This window comes from Schistocerca americana, chromosome 7 (assembly GCF_021461395.2).
Source record: "Schistocerca americana isolate TAMUIC-IGC-003095 chromosome 7, iqSchAmer2.1, whole genome shotgun sequence".
NCBI lineage: Eukaryota > Metazoa > Arthropoda > Insecta > Orthoptera > Acrididae > Schistocerca > Schistocerca americana.
The window spans coordinates 636,006,908-636,028,706 of NC_060125.1; positions in this window are offsets into that span (position 1 = coordinate 636,006,908).

Below are 21,799 nucleotides of genomic sequence, written 5' to 3' on the forward strand. Positions count from 1 at the left end.
CAGGGCAGGGTGGAGGGCGCCGTGCATGATACATTTTCTTTCTTCGGTAAGTATTTCTTTGTGTTTTATACTTTTGGAATTTTGGTTTTTGACGTTGATTATAAGATGACCTTTTTTCCTTTTTGAAATGTACTAACTCGATTTTTCCTCACAGCAGGTCAACTGGTGTGTGGTTGCAACATTACGGTCCCATTGAGTACATTTTCGGAGAGAGGGACATGAGTTGCACCACAGGGCAGGGTGGAGGGCGCCGTGCATGATACATTTTCTTTCTTCGGTAAGCATTTCTTTGTGTTTTATACTTTTGGAATTTTGGTTTTTGACGTTGATTATAAGATGACCTTTTTTCCTTTTTGAAATGTACTAACTCGATTTTTCCTCACAGCAGGTCAACTGGTGTGTGGTTGCAACATTACGGTCCCATTGAGTACATTTTCGGAGAGAGGGACATGAGTTGCACCACAGGGCAGGGTGGAGGGCGCCGTGCATGATACATTTTCTTTCTTCGGTAAGCATTTCTTTGTGTTTTATACTTTTGGAATTTTGGTTTTTGACGTTGATTATAAGATGACCTTTTTTCCTTTTTGAAATGTACTAACTCGATTTTTCCTCACAGCAGGTCAACTGGTGTGTGGTTGCAACATTACGGTCCCATTGAGTACATTTTCGGAGAGAGGGACATCAGTTGCACCACAGGGCAGGGTGGAGGGCGCCGTGCATGATACATTTTCTTTCTTCGGTAAGCATTTCTTTGTGTTTTATACTTTTGGAATTTTGGTTTTTGACGTTGATTATGAAATGACTTTTTTCCTTTTTGAAATGTACTAACTCGATTTTTCCTCACAGCAGGTCAACTGGTGTGTGGTTGCAACATTACGGTCCCATTGAGTACATTTTCGGAGAGAGGGACATGAGTTGCCCCACAGGGCAGGGTGGAGGGCGCCGTGCATGATACATTTTCTTTCTTCGGTAAGCATTTCTTTGTGTTTTATACTTTTGGAATTTTGGTTTTTGACGTTGATTATAAGATGACCTTTTTTCCTTTTTGAAATGTACTAACTCGATTTTTCCTCACAGCAGGTCAACTGGTGTGTGGTTGCAACATTACGGTCCCATTGAGTACATTTTCGGAGAGAGGGACATCAGTTGCACCACAGGGCAGGGTGGAGGGCGCCGTGCATGATACATTTTCTTTCTTCGGTAAGCATTTCTTTTTTGTTTTATACTTTTGGAATTTTGGTTTTTGACGTTGATTATAAGATGACCTTTTTTCCTTTTTGAAATGTACTAACTCGATTTTTCCTCACAGCAGGTCAACTGGTGTGTGGTTGCAACATTACGGTCCCATTGAGTACATTTTCGGAGAGAGGGACATCAGTTGCACCACAGGGCAGGGTGGAGGGCGCCGTGCATGATACATTTTCTTTCTTCGGTAAGCATTTCTTTGTGTTTTATACTTTTGGAATTTTGGTTTTTGACGTTGATTATAAGATGACCTTTTTTCCTTTTTGAAATGTACTAACTCGATTTTTCCTCACAGCAGGTCAACTGGTGTGTGGTTGCAACATTACGGTCCCATTGAGTACATTTTCGGAGAGAGGGACATCAGTTGCACCACAGGGCAGGGTGGAGGGCGCATGGCATGATACATTTTCTTTCTTCGGTAAGCATTTCTTTGTGTTTTATACTTTTGGAATTTTGGTTTTTGACGTTGATTATAAGATGACCTTTTTTCCTTTTTGAAATGTACTAACTCGATTTTTCCTCACAGCAGGTCAACTGGTGTGTGGTTGCAACATTACGGTCCCATTGAGTACATTTTCGGAGAGAGGGACATGAGTTGCACCACAGGGCAGGGTGGAGGGCGCCGTGCGTGATACATTTTCTTTCTTCGGTAAGCATTTTTTTGTGTTTTATACTTTTGGAATTTTGGTTTTTGACGTTGATTATGAAATGACCTTTTTTCCTTTTTGAAATGTACTAACTCGATTTTTCCTCACAGCAGGTCAACTGGTGTGTGGTTGCAACATTACGGTCCCATTGAGTACATTTTCGGAGAGAGGGACATGAGTTGCACCACAGGGCAGGGTGGAGGGCGCCGTGCATGATACATTTTCTTTCTTCGGTAAGCATTTCTTTGTGTTTTATACTTTTGGAATTTTGGTTTTTGACGTTGATTATAAGATGACCTTTTTTCCTTTTTGAAATGTACTAACTCGAATTTTCCTCACAGCAGGTCAACTGGTGTGTGGTTGCAACATTACGGTCCCATTGAGTACATTTTCGGAGAGAGGGACATGAGTTGCACCACAGGGCAGGGTGGAGGGCGCCGTGCATGATACATTTTCTTTCTTCCGTAAGCATTTCTTTGTGTTTTATACTTTTGGAATTTTGGTTTTTGACGTTGATTATAAGATGACCTTTTTTCCTTTTTGAAATGTACTAACTCGATTTTTCCTCACAGCAGGTCAACTGGTGTGTGGTTGCAACATTACGGTCCCATTGAGTACATTTTCGGAGAGAGGGACATGAGTTGCACCACAGGGCAGGGTGGAGGGCGCCGTGCATGATACATTTTCTTTCTTCGGTAAGCATTTCTTTGTGTTTTATACTTTTGGAATTTTGGTTTTTGACGTTGATTATAAGATGACCTTTTTTCCTTTTTGAAATGTACTAACTCGATTTTTCCTCACAGCAGGTCAACTGGTGTGTGGTTGCAACATTACGGTCCCATTGAGTACATTTTCGGAGAGAGGGACATGAGTTGCACCACAGGGCAGGGTGGAGGGCGCCGTGCATGATACATTTTCTTTCTTCGGTAACCATTTCTTTGTGTTTTATACTTTTGGAATTTTGGTTTTTGATGTTGATTATAAGATGACCTTTTTTCCTTTTTGAAATGTACTAACTCGATTTTTCCTCACAGCAGGTCAACTGGTGTGTGGTTGCAACATTACGGTCCCATTGAGTACATTTTCGGAGAGAGGGACATGAGTTGCACCACAGGGCAGGGTGGAGGGCGCCGTGCATGATACATTTTCTTTCTTCGGTAAGCATTTTTTTGTGTTTTATACTTTTGGAATTTTGGTTTTTGACGTTGATTATGAAATGACCTTCTTTCCTTTTTGAAATGTACTAACTCGATTTTTCCTCACAGCAGGTCAACTGGTGTGTGGTTGCAACATTACGGTCCCATTGAGTACATTTTCGGAGAGAGGGACATGAGTTGCACCACAGGGCAGGGTGGAGGGCGCCGTGCATGATACATTTTCTTTCTTCGGTAAGCATTTCTTTGTGTTTAATACTTTTGGAATTTTGGTTTTTGACGTTGATTATGAAATGACCTTCTTTCCTTTTTGAAATGTACTAACTCGATTTTTCCTCACAGCAGGTCAACTGGTGTGTGGTTGCAACATTACGGTCCCATTGAGTACATTTTCGGAGAGAGGGACATGAGTTGCACCACAGGGCAGGGTAGAGGGCGCCGTGCATGATACATTTTCTTTCTTCGGTAAGCATTTTTTTGTGTTTTATACTTTTGGAATTTTGGTTTTTGACGTTGATTATAAGATGACCTTTTTTCCTTTTTGAAATGTACTAACTCGATTTTTCCTCACAGCAGGTCAACTGGTGTGTGGTTGCAACATTACGGTCCCATTGAGTACATTTTCGGAGAGAGGGACATGAGTTGCACCACAGGGCAGGGTGGAGGGCGCCGTGCATGATACATTTTCTTTCTTCGGTAAGCATTTTTTTGTGTTTTATACTTTTGGAATTTTGGTTTTTGACGTTGATTATAAGATGACCTTTTTTCCTTTTTGAAATGTACTAACTCGATTTTTCCTCACAGCAGGTCAACTGGTGTGTGGTTGCAACATTACGGTCCCATTGAGTACATTTTCGGAGAGAGGGACATGAGTTGCACCACAGGGCAGGGTGGAGGGCGCCGTGCATGATACATTTTCTTTCTTCGGTAAGCATTTCTTTGTGTTTAATACTTTTGGAATTTTGGTTTTTGACGTTGATTATGAAATGACCTTCTTTCCTTTTTGAAATGTACTAACTCGATTTTTCCTCACAGCAGGTCAACTGGTGTGTGGTTGCAACATTACGGTCTCATTGAGTACATTTTCGGAGAGAGGGACATCAGTTGCACCACAGGGCAGGGTGGAGGGCGCCGTGCATGATACATTTTCTTTCTTCGGTAAGCATTTTTTTGTGTTTTATACTTTTGGAATTTTGGTTTTTGACGTTGATTATGAAATGACCTTTTTTCCTTTTTGAAATGTACTAACTCGATTTTTCCTCACAGCAGGTCAACTGGTGTGTGGTTGCAACATTACGGTCCCATTGAGTACATTTTCGGAGAGAGGGACATGAGTTGCACCACAGGGCAGGGTGGAGGGCGCCGTGCATGATACATTTTCTTTCTTCGGTAAGCATTTCTTTGTGTTTTATACTTTTGGAATTTTGGTTTTTGACGTTGATTATGAAATGACCTTCTTTCCTTTTTGAAATGTACTAACTCGATTTTTCCTCACAGCAGGTCAACTGGTGTGTGGTTGCAACATTACGGTCCCATTGAGTACATTTTCGGAGAGAGGGACATCAGTTGCACCACAGGGCAGTGTGGAGGGTTTCGTGCACGTTACATTTTCTTTCTTCGGTAAGCATTTCTTTGTGTTTTATACTTTTGGAATTTTGGTTTTTGACGTTGATTATGAAATGACCTTCTTTCCTTTTTGAAATGTACTAACTCGATTTTTCCTCACAGCAGGTCAACTGGTGTGTGGTTGCAACATTACGGTCCCATTGAGTACATTTTCGGAGAGAGGGACATGAGTTGCACCACAGGGCAGGGTGGAGGGCGCCGTGCATGATACATTTTCTTTCTTCGGTAAGCATTTCTTTGTGTTTTATACTTTTGGAATTTTGGTTTTTGACGTTGATTATGAAATGACCTTTTTTCCTTTTTGAAATGTACTAACTTGATTTTTCCTCACAGCAGGTCAACTGGTGTGTGGTTGCAACATTACGGTCCCATTGAGTACATTTTCGGAGAGAGGGACATGAGTTGCACCACAGGGCAGGGTGGAGGGCGCCGTGCATGATACATTTTCTTTCTTCGGTAAGCATTTCTTTGTGTTTTATACTTTTGGAATTATGGTTTTTGACGTTGATTATGAAATGACCTTCTTTCCTTTTTGAAATGTACTAACTCGATTTTTCCTCACAGCAGGTCAACTGGTGTGTGGTTGCAACATTACGGTCCCATTGAGTACATTTTCGGAGAGAGGGACATGAGTTGCACCACAGGGCAGGGTGGAGGGCGCCGTGCATGATACATTTTCTTTCTTCGGTAAGCATTTCTTTGTGTTTTATACTTTTGGAATTTTGGTTTTTGACGTTGATTATGAAATGACCTTCTTTCCTTTTTGAAATGTACTAACTCGATTTTTCCTCACAGCAGGTCAACTGGTGTGTGGTTGCAACATTACGGTCCCATTGAGTACATTTTCGGAGAGAGGGACATGAGTTGCACCACAGGGCAGGGTGGAGGGCGCCGTGCATGATACATTTTCTTTCTTCGGTAAGCATTTTTTTGTGTTTTATACTTTTGGAATTTTGGTTTTTGACGTTGATTATGAAATGACCTTTTTTCCTTTTTGAAATGTACTAACTCGATTTTTCCTCACAGCAGGTCAACTGGTGTGTGGTTGCAACATTACGGTCCCATTGAGTACATTTTCGGAGAGAGGGACATCAGTTGCACCACAGGGCAGGGTGGAGGGCGCCGTGCATGATACATTTTCTTTCTTCGGTAAGCATTTCTTTGTGTTTTATACTTTTGGAATTTTGGTTTTTGACGTTGATTATAAGATGACCTTTTTTCCTTTTTGAAATGTACTAACTCGATTTTTCCTCACAGCAGGTCAACTGGTGTGTGGTTGCAACATTACGGTCCCATTGAGTACATTTTCGGAGAGAGGGACATGAGTTGCACCACAGGGCAGGGTGGAGGGCGCCGTGCATGATACATTTTCTTCCTTCGGTAAGCATTTCTTTGTGTTTTATACTTTTGGAATTTTGGTTTTTGACGTTGATTATAAGATGACCTTTTTTCCTTTTTGAAATGTACTAACTCGATTTTTCCTCACAGCAGGTCAACTGGTGTGTGGTTGCAACATTACGGTCCCATTGAGTACATTTTCGGAGAGAGGGACATGAGTTGCACCACAGGGCAGGGTGGAGGGCGCCGTGCATGATACATTTTCTTTCTTCGGTAAGCATTTCTTTGTGTTTTATACTTTTGGAATTTTGGTTTTTGACGTTGATTATAAGATGACCTTTTTTCCTTTTTGAAATGTACTAACTCGATTTTTCCTCACAGCAGGTCAACTGGTGTGTGGTTGCAACATTACGGTCCCATTGAGTACATTTTCGGAGAGAGGGACATGAGTTGCTCCACAGGGCAGGGTGGAGGGCGCCGTGCATGATACATTTTCTTTCTTCGGTAAGCATTTCTTTGTGTTTTATACTTTTGGAATTTTGGTTTTTGACGTTGATTATAAGATGACCTTTTTTCCTTTTTGAAATGTACTAACTCGATTTTTCCTCACAGCAGGTCAACTGGTGTGTGGTTGCTACATTACGGTCCCATTGAGTACATTTTCGGAGAGAGGGACATGAGTTGCACCACAGGGCAGGGTGGAGGGCGCCGTGCATGATACATTTTCTTTCTTCGGTAAGCATTTCTTTGTGTTTTATACTTTTGGAATTTTGGTTTTTGACGTTGATTATAAGATGACCTTTTTTCCTTTTTGAAATGTACTAACTCGATTTTTCCTCACAGCAGGTCAACTGGTGTGTGGTTGCAACATTACGGTCCCATTGAGTACATTTTCGGAGAGAGGGACATGAGTTGCACCACAGGGCAGGGTGGAGGGCGCCGTGCATGATACATTTTCTTTCTTCGGTAAGCATTTCTTTGTGTTTTATACTTTTGGAATTTTGGTTTTTGACGTTGATTATAAGATGACCTTTTTTCCTTTTTGAAATGTACTAACTCGATTTTTCCTCACAGCAGGTCAACTGGTGTGTGGTTGCAACATTACGGTCCCATTGAGTACATTTTCGGAGAGAGGGACATGAGTTGCACCACAGGGCAGGGTGGAGGGCGCCGTGCATGATACATTTTCTTTCTTCGGTAAGCAATTTTTTGTGTTTTATACTTTTGGAATTTTGGTTTTTGACGTTGATTATAAGATGACCTTTTTTCCTTTTTGAAATGTACTAACTCGATTTTTCCTCACAGCAGGTCAACTGGTGTGTGGTTGCAACATTACGGTCCCATTGAGTACATTTTCGGAGAGAGGGACATGAGTTGCACCACAGGGCAGGGTGGAGGGCGCCGTGCATGATACATTTTCTTTCTTCGGTAAGCATTTCTTTGTGTTTTATACTTTTGGAATTTTGGTTTTTGACGTTGATTATGAAATGACCTTCTTTCCTTTTTGAAATGTACTAACTCGATTTTTCCTCACAGCAGGTCAACTGGTGTGTGGTTGCAACATTACGGTCCCATTGAGTACATTTTCGGAGAGAGGGACATCAGTTGCACCACAGGGCAGGGTGGAGGGCGCCGTGCATGATACATTTTCTTTCTTCGGTAAGCATTTTTTTGTGTTTTATACTTTTGGAATTTTGGTTTTTGGCGTTGATTATGAAATGACCTTTTTTCCTTTTTGAAATGTACTAACTCGATTTTTCCTCACAGCAGGTCAACTGGTGTGTGGTTGCAACATTACGGTCCCATTGAGTACATTTTCGGAGAGAGGGACATGAGTTGCACCACAGGGCAGGGTGGAGGGCGCCGTGCATGATGCATTTTCTTTCTTCGGTAAGCATTTCTTTGTGTTTTATACTTTTGGAATTTTGGTTTTTGACGTTGATTATAAGATGACCTTTTTTCCTTTTTGAAATGTACTAACTCGATTTTTCCTCACAGCAGGTCAACTGGTGTGTGGTTGCAACATTACGGTCCCATTGAGTACATTTTCGGAGAGAGGGACATGAGTTGCACCACAGGGCAGGGTGGAGGGCGCCGTGCATGATACATTTTCTTTCTTCGGTAAGCATTTCTTTGTGTTTTATACTTTTGGAATTTTGGTTTTTGACGTTGATTATAAGATGACCTTTTTTCCTTTTTGAAATGTACTAACTCGATTTTTCCTCACAGCAGGTCAACTGGTGTGTGGTTGCAACATTACGGTCCCATTGAGTACATTTTCGGAGAGAGGGACATGAGTTGCACCACAGGGCAGGGTGGAGGGCGCCGTGCATGATACATTTTCTTTCTTCGGTAAGCATTTCTTTGTGTTTTATTCTTTTGGAATTTTGGTTTTTGACGTTGATTATGAAATGACCTTTTTTCATTTTTGAAATGTACTAACTCGATTTTTCCTCACAGCAGGTCAACTGGTGTGTGGTTGCAACATTACGGTCCCATTGAGTACATTTTCGGAGAGAGGGACATGAGTTGCACCACAGGGCAGGGTGGAGGGCGCCGTGCATGATACATTTTCTTTCTTCGGTAAGCATTTTTTTGTGTTTTATACTTTTGGAATTTTGGTTTTTGACGTTGATTATAAGATGACCTTTTTTCCTTTTTGAAATGTACTAACTCGATTTTTCCTCACAGCAGGTCAACTGGTGTGTGGTTGCAACATTACGGTCCCATTGAGTACATTTTCGGAGAGAGGGACATGAGTTGCACCACAGGGCAGGGTGGAGGGCGCCGTGCATGATACATTTTCTTTCTTCGGTAAGCATTTCTTTGTGTTTTATACTTTTGGAATTTTGGTTTTTGACGTTGATTATAAGATGACCTTTTTTCCTTTTTGAAATGTACTAACTCGATTTTTCCTCACAGCAGGTCAACTGGTGTGTGGTTGCAACATTACGGTCCCATTGAGTACATTTTCGGAGAGAGGGACATGAGTTGCACCACAGGGCAGGGTGGAGGGCGCCGTGCATGATACATTTTCTTTCTTCGGTAAGCATTTCTTTGTGTTTTATACTTTTGGAATTTTGGTTTTTGACGTTGATTATAAGATGACCTTTTTTCCTTTTTGAAATGTACTAACTCGATTTTTCCTCACAGCAGGTCAACTGGTGTGTGGTTGCAACATTACGGTCCCATTGAGTACATTTTCGGAGAGAGGGACATGAGTTGCACCACAGGGCAGGGTGGAGGGCGCCGTGCATGATACATTTTCTTTCTTCGGTAAGCATTTCTTTGTGTTTTATACTTTTGGAATTTTGGTTTTTGACGTTGATTATAAGATGACCTTTTTTCCTTTTTGAAATGTACTAACTCGATTTTTCCTCACAGCAGGTCAACTGGTGTGTGGTTGCAACATTACGGTCCCATTGAGCACATTTTCGGAGAGAGGGACATGAGTTGCACCACAGGGCAGGGTGGAGGGCGCCGTGCATGATACATTTTCTTTCTTCGGTAAGCATTTCTTTGTGTTTTATACTTTTGGAATTTTGGTTTTTGACGTTGATTATGAAATGACCTTCTTTCCTTTTTGAAATGTACTAACTCGATTTTTCCTCACAGCAGGTCAACTGGTGTGTGGTTGCAACATTACGGTCCCATTGAGTACATTTTCGGAGAGAGGGACATGAGTTGCACCACAGGGCAGGGTGGAGGGCGCCGTGCATGATACATTTTCTTTCTTCGGTAAGCATTTTTTTGTGTTTTATACTTTTGGAATTTTGGTTTTTGACGTTGATTATGAAATGACCTTTTTTCCTTTTTGAAATGTACTAACTCGATTTTTCCTCACAGCAGGTCAACTGGTGTGTGGTTGCAACATTACGGTCCCATTGAGTACATTTTCGGAGAGAGGGACATGAGTTGCACCACAGGGCAGGGTGGAGGGCGCCGTGCATGATACATTTTCTTTCTTCGGTAAGCATTTCTTTGTGTTTTATACTTTTGGAATTTTGGTTTTTGACGTTGATTATAAGATGACCTTTTTTCCTTTTTGAAATGTACTAACTCGATTTTTCCTCACAGCAGGTCAACTGGTGTGTGGTTGCAACATTACGGTCCCATTGAGTACATTTTCGGAGAGAGGGACATGAGTTGGACCACAGGGCAGGGTGGAGGGCGCCGTGCATGATACATTTTCTTTCTTCGGTAAGCATTTCTTTGTGTTTTATACTTTTGGAATTTTGGTTTTTGACGTTGATTATAAGATGACCTTTTTTCCTTTTTGAAATGTACTAACTCGATTTTTCCTCACAGCAGGTCAACTGGTGTGTGGTTGCAACATTACGGTCCCATTGAGTACATTTTCGGAGAGAGGGACATGAGTTGCACCACAGGGCAGGGTGGAGGGCGCCGTGCATGATACATTTTCTTTCTTCGGTAAGCATTTCTTTGTGTTTTATACTTTTGGAATTTTGGTTTTTGACGTTGATTATAAGATGACCTTTTTTCCTTTTTGAAATGTACTAACTCGATTTTTCCTCACAGCAAGTCAACTGGTGTGTGGTTGCAACATTACGGTCCCATTGAGTACATTTTCGGAGAGAGGGACATGAGTTGCACCACAGGGCAGGGTGGAGGGCGCCGTGCATGATACATTTTCTTTCTTCGGTAAGCATTTCTTTGTGTTTTATACTTTTGGAATTTTGGTTTTTGACGTTGATTATAAGATGACCTTTTTTCCTTTTTGAAATGTACTAACTCGATTTTTCCTCACAGCAGGTCAACTGGTGTGTGGTTGCAACATTACGGTCCCATTGAGTACATTTTCGGAGAGACGGACATGAGTTGCACCACAGGGCAGGGTGGAGGGCGCCGTGCATGATACATTTTCTTTCTTCGGTAAGCATTTCTTTGTGTTTTATACTTTTGGAATTTTGGTTTTTGACGTTGATTATAAGATGACCTTTTTTCCTTTTTGAAATGTACTAACTCGATTTTTCCTCACAGCAGGTCAACTGGTGTGTGGTTGCAACATTACGGTCCCATTGAGTACATTTTCGGAGAGAGGGACATGAGTTGCACCACAGGGCAGGGTGGAGGGCGCCGTGCATGATACATTTTCTTTCTTCGGTAAGCATTTCTTTGTGTTTTATTCTTTTGGAATTTTGGTTTTTGACGTTGATTATGAAATGACCTTTTTTCATTTTTGAAATGTACTAACTCGATTTTTCCTCACAGCAGGTCAACTGGTGTGTGGTTGCAACATTACGGTCCCATTGAGTACATTTTCGGAGAGAGGGACATGAGTTGCACCACAGGGCAGGGTGGAGGGCGCCGTGCATGATACATTTTCTTTCTTCGGTAAGCATTTTTTTGTGTTTTATACTTTTGGAATTTTGGTTTTTGACGTTGATTATAAGATGACCTTTTTTCCTTTTTGAAATGTACTAACTCGATTTTTCCTCACAGCAGGTCAACTGGTGTGTGGTTGCAACATTACGGTCCCATTGAGTACATTTTCGGAGAGAGGGACATGAGTTGCACCACAGGGCAGGGTGGAGGGCGCCGTGCATGATACATTTTCTTTCTTCGGTAAGCATTTCTTTGTGTTTTATACTTTTGGAATTTTGGTTTTTGACGTTGATTATAAGATGACCTTTTTTCCTTTTTGAAATGTACTAACTCGATTTTTCCTCACAGCAGGTCAACTGGTGTGTGGTTGCAACATTACGGTCCCATTGAGTACATTTTCGGAGAGAGGGACATGAGTTGCACCACAGGGCAGGGTGGAGGGCGCCGTGCATGATACATTTTCTTTCTTCGGTAAGCATTTCTTTGTGTTTTATACTTTTGGAATTTTGGTTTTTGACGTTGATTATAAGATGACCTTTTTTCCTTTTTGAAATGTACTAACTCGATTTTTCCTCACAGCAGGTCAACTGGTGTGTGGTTGCAACATTACGGTCCCATTGAGTACATTTTCGGAGAGAGGGACATGAGTTGCACCACAGGGCAGGGTGGAGGGCGCCGTGCATGATACATTTTCTTTCTTCGGTAAGCATTTCTTTGTGTTTTATACTTTTGGAATTTTGGTTTTTGACGTTGATTATAAGATGACCTTTTTTCCTTTTTGAAATGTACTAACTCGATTTTTCCTCACAGCAGGTCAACTGGTGTGTGGTTGCAACATTACGGTCCCATTGAGCACATTTTCGGAGAGAGGGACATGAGTTGCACCACAGGGCAGGGTGGAGGGCGCCGTGCATGATACATTTTCTTTCTTCGGTAAGCATTTCTTTGTGTTTTATACTTTTGGAATTTTGGTTTTTGACGTTGATTATGAAATGACCTTCTTTCCTTTTTGAAATGTACTAACTCGATTTTTCCTCACAGCAGGTCAACTGGTGTGTGGTTGCAACATTACGGTCCCATTGAGTACATTTTCGGAGAGAGGGACATGAGTTGCACCACAGGGCAGGGTGGAGGGCGCCGTGCATGATACATTTTCTTTCTTCGGTAAGCATTTTTTTGTGTTTTATACTTTTGGAATTTTGGTTTTTGACGTTGATTATGAAATGACCTTTTTTCCTTTTTGAAATGTACTAACTCGATTTTTCCTCACAGCAGGTCAACTGGTGTGTGGTTGCAACATTACGGTCCCATTGAGTACATTTTCGGAGAGAGGGACATGAGTTGCACCACAGGGCAGGGTGGAGGGCGCCGTGCATGATACATTTTCTTTCTTCGGTAAGCATTTCTTTGTGTTTTATACTTTTGGAATTTTGGTTTTTGACGTTGATTATAAGATGACCTTTTTTCCTTTTTGAAATGTACTAACTCGATTTTTCCTCACAGCAGGTCAACTGGTGTGTGGTTGCAACATTACGGTCCCATTGAGTACATTTTCGGAGAGAGGGACATGAGTTGGACCACAGGGCAGGGTGGAGGGCGCCGTGCATGATACATTTTCTTTCTTCGGTAAGCATTTCTTTGTGTTTTATACTTTTGGAATTTTGGTTTTTGACGTTGATTATAAGATGACCTTTTTTCCTTTTTGAAATGTACTAACTCGATTTTTCCTCACAGCAGGTCAACTGGTGTGTGGTTGCAACATTACGGTCCCATTGAGTACATTTTCGGAGAGAGGGACATGAGTTGCACCACAGGGCAGGGTGGAGGGCGCCGTGCATGATACATTTTCTTTCTTCGGTAAGCATTTCTTTGTGTTTTATACTTTTGGAATTTTGGTTTTTGACGTTGATTATAAGATGACCTTTTTTCCTTTTTGAAATGTACTAACTCGATTTTTCCTCACAGCAAGTCAACTGGTGTGTGGTTGCAACATTACGGTCCCATTGAGTACATTTTCGGAGAGAGGGACATGAGTTGCACCACAGGGCAGGGTGGAGGGCGCCGTGCATGATACATTTTCTTTCTTCGGTAAGCATTTCTTTGTGTTTTATACTTTTGGAATTTTGGTTTTTGACGTTGATTATAAGATGACCTTTTTTCCTTTTTGAAATGTACTAACTCGATTTTTCCTCACAGCAGGTCAACTGGTGTGTGGTTGCAACATTACGGTCCCATTGAGTACATTTTCGGAGAGACGGACATGAGTTGCACCACAGGGCAGGGTGGAGGGCGCCGTGCATGATACATTTTCTTTCTTCGGTAAGCATTTCTTTGTGTTTTATACTTTTGGAATTTTGGTTTTTGACGTTGATTATAAGATGACCTTTTTTCCTTTTTGAAATGTACTAACTCGATTTTTCCTCACAGCAGGTCAACTGGTGTGTGGTTGCAACATTACGGTCCCATTGAGTACATTTTCGGAGAGAGGGACATGAGTTGCACCACAGGGCAGGGTGGAGGGCGCCGTGCATGATACATTTTCTTTCTTCGGTAAGCATTTCTTTGTGTTTTATACTTTTGGAATTTTGGTTTTTGACGTTGATTATAAGATGACCTTTTTTCCTTTTTGAAATGTACTAACTCGATTTTTCCTCACAGCAGGTCAACTGGTGTGTGGTTGCAACATTACGGTCCCATTGAGTACATTTTCGGAGAGAGGGACATGAGTTGCACCACAGGGCAGGGTGGAGGGCGCCGTGCATGATACATTTTCTTTCTTCGGTAAGCAATTTTTTGTGTTTTATACTTTTGGAATTTTGGTTTTTGACGTTGATTATAAGATGACCTTTTTTCCTTTTTGAAATGTACTAACTCGATTTTTCCTCACAGCAGGTCAACTGGTGTGTGGTTGCAACATTACGGTCCCATTGAGTACATTTTCGGAGAGAGGGACATGAGTTGCACCACAGGGCAGGGTGGAGGGCGCCGTGCATGATACATTTTCTTTCTTCGGTAAGCATTTCTTTGTGTTTTATACTTTTGGAATTTTGGTTTTTGACGTTGATTATGAAATGACCTTCTTTCCTTTTTGAAATGTACTAACTCGATTTTTCCTCACAGCAGGTCAACTGGTGTGTGGTTGCAACATTACGGTCCCATTGAGTACATTTTCGGAGAGAGGGACATCAGTTGCACCACAGGGCAGGGTGGAGGGCGCCGTGCATGATACATTTTCTTTCTTCGGTAAGCATTTTTTTGTGTTTTATACTTTTGGAATTTTGGTTTTTGACGTTGATTATGAAATGACCTTTTTTCCTTTTTGAAATGTACTAACTCGATTTTTCCTCACAGCAGGTCAACTGGTGTGTGGTTGCAACATTACAGTCCCATTGAGTACATTTTCGGAGAGAGGGACATGAGTTGCACCACAGGGCAGGGTGGAGGGCGCCGTGCATGATACATTTTCTTTCTTCGGTAAGCATTTCTTTGTGTTTTATACTTTTGGAATTTTGGTTTTTGACGTTGATTATAAGATGACCTTTTTTCCTTTTTGAAATGTACTAACTCGATTTTTCCTCACAGCAGGTCAACTGGTGTGTGGTTGCAACATTACGGTCCCATTGAGTACATTTTCGGAGAGAGGGACATGAGTTGCACCACAGGGCAGGGTGGAGGGCGCCGTGCATGATACATTTTCTTTCTTCGGTAAGCATTTCTTTGTGTTTTATACTTTTGGAATTTTGGTTTTTGACGTTGATTATAAGATGACCTTTTTTCCTTTTTGAAATGTACTAACTCGATTTTTCCTCACAGCAGGTCAACTGGTGTGTGGTTGCAACATTACGGTCCCATTGAGTACATTTTCGGAGAGAGGGACATGAGTTGCACCACAGGGCAGGGTGGAGGGCGCCGTGCATGATACATTTTCTTTCTTCGGTAAGCATTTCTTTGTGTTTTATACTTTTGGAATTTTGGTTTTTGACGTTGATTATAAGATGACCTTTTTTCCTTTTTGAAATGTACTAACTCGATTTTTCCTCACAGCAGGTCAACTGGTGTGTGGTTGCAACATTACGGTCCCATTGAGTACATTTTCGGAGAGAGGGACATGAGTTGCACCACAGGGCAGGGTGGAGGGCGCCGTGCATGATACATTTTCTTTCTTCGGTAAGCATTTCTTTGTGTTTTATACTTTTGGAATTTTGGTTTTTGACGTTGATTATAAGATGACCTTTTTTCCTTTTTGAAATGTACTAACTCGATTTTTCCTCACAGCAGGTCAACTGGTGTGTGGTTGCAACATTACGGTCCCATTGAGTACATTTTCGGAGAGAGGGACATGAGTTGCACCACAGGGCAGGGTGGAGGGCGCCGTGCATGATACATTTTCTTTCTTCGGTAAGCATTTCTTTGTGTTTTATACTTTTGGAATTTTGGTTTTTGACGTTGATTATAAGATGACCTTTTTTCCTTTTTGAAATGTACTAACTCGATTTTTCCTCACAGCAGGTCAACTGGTGTGTGGTTGCAACATTACGGTCCCATTGAGTACATTTTCGGAGAGAGGGACATGAGTTGCACCACAGGGCAGGGTGGAGGGCGCCGTGCATGATACATTTTCTTTCTTCGGTAAGCATTTCTTTGTGTTTTATACTTTTGGAATTTTGGTTTTTGACGTTGATTATAAGATGACCTTTTTTCCTTTTTGAAATGTACTAACTCGATTTTTCCTCACAGCAGGTCAACTGGTGTGTGGTTGCAACATTACGGTCCCATTGAGTACATTTTCGGAGAGAGGGACATGAGTTGCACCACAGGGCAGGGTGGAGGGCGCCGTGCATGATACATTTTCTTTCTTCGGTAAGCATTTCTTTGTGTTTTATACTTTTGGAATTTTGGTTTTTGACGTTGATTATAAGATGACCTTTTTTCCTTTTTGAAATGTACTAACTCGATTTTTCCTCACAGCAGGTCAACTGGTGTGTGGTTGCAACATTACGGTCCCATTGAGTACATTTTCGGAGAGAGGGACATGAGTTGCACCACAGGGCAGGGTGGAGGGCGCCGTGCATGATACATTTTCTTTCTTCGGTAAGCATTTCTTTGTGTTTTATACTTTTGGAATTTTGGTTTTTGACGTTGATTATAAGATGACCTTTTTTCCTTTTTGAAATGTACTAACTCGATTTTTCCTCACAGCAGGTCAACTGGTGTGTGGTTGCAACATTACGGTCCCATTGAGTACATTTTCGGAGAGAGGGACATGAGTTGCACCACAGGGCAGGGTGGAGGGCGCCGTGCATGATACATTTTCTTTCTTCGGTAAGCATTTCTTTGTGTTTTATACTTTTGGAATTTTGGTTTTTGACGTTGATTATAAGATGACCTTTTTTCCTTTTTGAAATGTACTAACTCGATTTTTCCTCACAGCAGGTCAACTGGTGTGTGGTTGCAACATTACGGTCCCATTGAGTACATTTTCGGAGAGAGGGACATGAGTTGCACCACAGGGCAGGGTGGAGGGCGCCGTGCATGATACATTTTCTTTCTTCGGTAAGCATTTCTTTGTGTTTTATACTTTTGGAATTTTGGTTTTTGACGTTGATTATAAGATGACCTTTTTTCCTTTTTGAAATGTACTAACTCGATTTTTCCTCACAGCAGGTCAACTGGTGTGTGGTTGCAACATTACGGTCCCATTGAGTACATTTTCGGAGAGAGGGACATGAGTTGCACCACAGGGCAGGGTGGAGGGCGCCGTGCATGATACATTTTCTTTCTTCGGTAAGCATTTCTTTGTGTTTTATACTTTTGGAATTTTGGTTTTTGACGTTGATTATAAGATGACCTTTTTTCCTTTTTGAAATGTACTAACTCGATTTTTCCTCACAGCAGGTCAACTGGTGTGTGGTTGCAACATTACGGTCCCATTGAGTACATTTTCGGAGAGAGGGACATGAGTTGCACCACAGGGCAGGGTGGAGGGCGCCGTGCATGATACATTTTCTTTCTTCGGTAAGCATTTCTTTGTGTTTTATACTTTTGGAATTTTGGTTTTTGACGTTGATTATAAGATGACCTTTTTTCCTTTTTGAAATGTACTAACTCGATTTTTCCTCACAGCAGGTCAACTGGTGTGTGGTTGCAACATTACGGTCCCATTGAGTACATTTTCGGAGAGAGGGACATGAGTTGCACCACAGGGCAGGGTGGAGGGCGCCGTGCATGATACATTTTCTTTCTTCGGTAAGCATTTCTTTGTGTTTTATACTTTTGGAATTTTGGTTTTTGACGTTGATTATAAGATGACCTTTTTTCCTTTTTGAAATGTACTAACTCGATTTTTCCTCACAGCAGGTCAACTGGTGTGTGGTTGCAACATTACGGTCCCATTGAGTACATTTTCGGAGAGAGGGACATGAGATGCACCACAGCGCAGGGTGGAGGGCGCCGTGCATGATACATTTTCTTTCTTCGGTAAGCATTTCTTTGTGTTTTATACTTTTGGAATTTTGGTTTTTGACGTTGATTATAAGATGACCTTTTTTCCTTTTTGAAATGTACTAACTCGATTTTTCCTCACAGCAGGTCAACTGGTGTGTGGTTGCAACATTACGGTCCCATTGAGTACATTTTCGGAGAGAGGGACATGAGTTGCACCACAGGGCAGGGTGGAGGGCGCCGTGCATGATACATTTTCTTTCTTCGGTAAGCATTTCTTTGTGTTTTATACTTTTGGAATTTTGGTTTTTGACGTTGATTATGAAATGACCTTCTTTCCCTTTTGAAATGTACTAACTCGATTTTTCCTCACAGCAGGTCAACTGGTGAGTGGTTGCAACATTACGGTCCCATTGAGTACATTTTCGGAGAGAGGGACATGAGTTGCACCACAGGGCAGGGTGGAGGGCGCCGTGCATGATACATTTTCTTTCTTCGGTAAGCATTTCTTTGTGTTTTATTCTTTTGGAATTTTGGTTTTTGACGTTGATTATGAAATGACCTTTTTTCCTTTTTGAAATGTACTAACTCGATTTTTCCTCACAGCAGGTCAACTGGTGTGTGGTTGCAACATTACGGTCCCATTGAGTACATTTTCGGAGAGAGGGACATGAGTTGCACCACAGGGCAGGGTGGAGGGCGCCGTGCATGATACATTTTCTTTCTTCGGTAAGCATTTTTTTGTGTTTTATACTTTTGGAATTTTGGTTTTTGACGTTGATTATAAGATGACCTTTTTTCCTTTTTGAAATGTACTAACTCGATTTTTCCTCACAGCAGGTCAACTGGTGTGTGGTTGCAACATTACGGTCCCATTGAGTAAATTTTCGGAGAGAGGGACATCAGTTGCACCACAGGGCAGGGTGGAGGGCGCCGTGCATGATACATTTTCTTTCTTCGGTAAGCATTTTTTTGTGTTTTATACTTTTGGAATTTTGGTTTTTGACGTTGATTATGAAATGACCTTTTTTCCTTTTTGAAATGTACTAACTCGATTTTTCCTCACAGCAGGTAAACTGGTGTGTGGTTGCAACATTACGGTCCCATTGAGTACATTTTCGGAGAGAGGGACATGAGTTGCACCACAGGGCAGGGTGGAGGGCGCCGTGCATGATACATTTTCTTTCTTCGGTAAGCATTTCTTTGTGTTTTATACATTTGGAATTTTGGTTTTTGACGTTGATTATAAGATGACCTTTTTTCCTTTTTGAAATGTACTAACTCGATTTTTCCTCACAGCAGGTCAACTGGTGTGTGGTTGCAACATTACGGTCCCATTGAGTACATTTTCGGAGAGAGGGACATGAGTTGCACCACAGGGCAGGGTGGAGGGCGCCGTGCATGATACATTTTCTTTCTTCGGTAAGCATTTCTTTGTGTTTTATACATTTGGAATTTTGGTTTTTGACGTTGATTATAAGATGACCTTTTTCATGTTTGAAATGTACTAACTCGATTTTTCCTCACAGCAGGTCAACTGGTGTGTCATTGCAATATTACGGTTCCATTGAGTACATTTTCGGAGAGAGGGACATCAGTTGCACCACAGGGCAGGGTGGACGGTGCCGTGCATGATACATTTTCTTTCTTCGGAAAGCATTTTTTTGTGTTTTATACTTTTGGAATTTTGGTTTTTGACGTTGATTATGAAATGACCTTTTTTCCTTTTTGAAATGTACTAACTCGATTTTTCCTCACAGCAGGTCAACTGGTGTGTGGTTGCAACATTACGGTCCCATTGAGTACATTTTCGGAGAGAGGGACATGAGTTGCACCACAGGGCAGGGTGGAGGGCGCCGTGCATGATACATTTTCTTTCTTCGGTAAGCATTTTTTTGTGTTTTATACTTTTGGAATTTTGGTTTTTGACGTTGATTATAAGATGACCTTTTTTCCTTTTTGAAATGTACTAACTCGATTTTTCCTCACAGCAGGTCAACTGGTGTGTGGTTGCAACATTACGGTCCCATTGAGTACATTTTCGGAGAGAGGGACATGAGTTGCACCACAGGGCAGGGTGGAGGGCGCCGTGCATGATACATTTTCTTTCTTCGGTAAGCATTTTTTTGTGTTTTATACTTTTGGAATTTTGGTTTTTGACGTTGATTATGAAATGACCTTTTTTCCTTTTTGAAATGTACTAACTCGATTTTTCCTCACAGCAGGTAAACTGGTGTGTGGTTGCAACATTACGGTCCCATTGAGTACATTATCGGAGAGAGGAACATGAGTTGCACCACAGGGCAGGGTGGAGGGCGCCGTGCATGATACATTTTCTTTCTTCGGTAAGCATTTCTTTGTGTTTTATACATTTGGAATTTTGGTTTTTGACGTTGATTATAAGATGACCTTTTTCATGTTTGAAATGTACTAACTCGATTTTTCCTCACAGCAGGTCAACTGGTGTGTCATTGCAATATTACTGTTCCATTGAGTACATTTTCGGAGAGAGGGACATCAGTTACACCACAGGGCAGGGTGGACGGTGCCGTGCATGATACATTTTCTTTCTTCGGAAAGCATTTTTTTGTGTTTTATACTTTTGGAATTTTGGTTTTTGACGTTGATTATGAAATGACCTTTTTTCCTTTTTGAAATGTACTAACTCGATTTTTCCTCACAGCAGGTCAACTGGTGTGTGGTTGCAACATTACGGTCCCATTGAGTACATTTTCGGAGAGAGGGACATGAGTTGCACCACAAGCCAGGGTGGAGGGCGCCGTGCATGATACATTTTCTTTCTTCGGTAAGCATTTCTTTGTGTTTTATACTTTTGGAATTTTGGTTTTTGACGTTGATTATAAGATGACCTTTTTCATGTTTGAAATGTACTAACTCGATTTTTCCTCACAGCAGGTCAACTGGTGTGTCATTGCAGTATTACGGTTCCATTGAGTACAATATCGGAGAGAGGGACATCAGTTGCACCACAGGGCAGGGTGGACGGTGCCGTGCATGATACATTTTCTTTCTTCGGAAAGCATTTTTTTGTGTTTTATACTTTTGGAATTTTGGTTTTTGACGTTGATTATGAAATGACCTTCTTTCCTTTTTGAAATGTACTAACTCGATTTTTCCTCACAGCAGGTCAACTGGTGTGTGGTTGCAACATTACGGTCCCATTGAGTACATTTTCGGAGAGAGGGACATGAGTTGCACCACAGGGCAGGGTGGAGGGCGCCGTGCATGATACATTTTCTTTCTTCGGTAAGCATTTCTTCGTGTTTTATACTTTTGGAATTTTGGTTTTTGACGTTGATTATAAGATGACCTTTTTCATGTTTGAAATGTACTAACTCGATTTTTCCTCACAGCAGGTCAACTGGTGTGTCATTGCAATATTACGGTTCCATTGAGTACATTTTCGGAGAGAGGGACATCAGTTGCACCACAGGGCAGGGTGGACGGTGCCGTGCATGATACATTTTCTTTCTTCGGTAAGCATTTCTTTGTGTTTTATACTTTTGGAATTTTGGTTTTTGACGTTGATTATAAGATGACCTTTTTCATGTTTGAAATGTACTAACTCGATTTTTCCTCACAGCAGGTCAACTGGTGTGTGGTTGCAACATTACGGTCCCATTGAGTACATTTTCGGAGAGAGGGACATGAGTTGCACCACAGGGCAGGGTGGAGGGCGCCGTGCATGATACATTTTCTTTCTTCGGTAAGCATTTCTTTGTGTTTTATACTTTTGGAATTTTGGTTTTTGACGTTGATTATGAAATGACCTTTTTTCCTTTTTGAAATGTACTAACTCGATTTTTCCTCACAGCAGGTCAACTGGTGTGTGGTTGCAACATTACGGTCCCATTGAGTACATTTTCGGAGAGAGGGACATCAGTTGCACCACAGGGCAGGGTGGAGGGCGCCGTGGATGATACATTTTCTTTCTTCGGTAAGCATTTTTTTGTGTTTTATACTTTTGGAATTTTGGTTTTT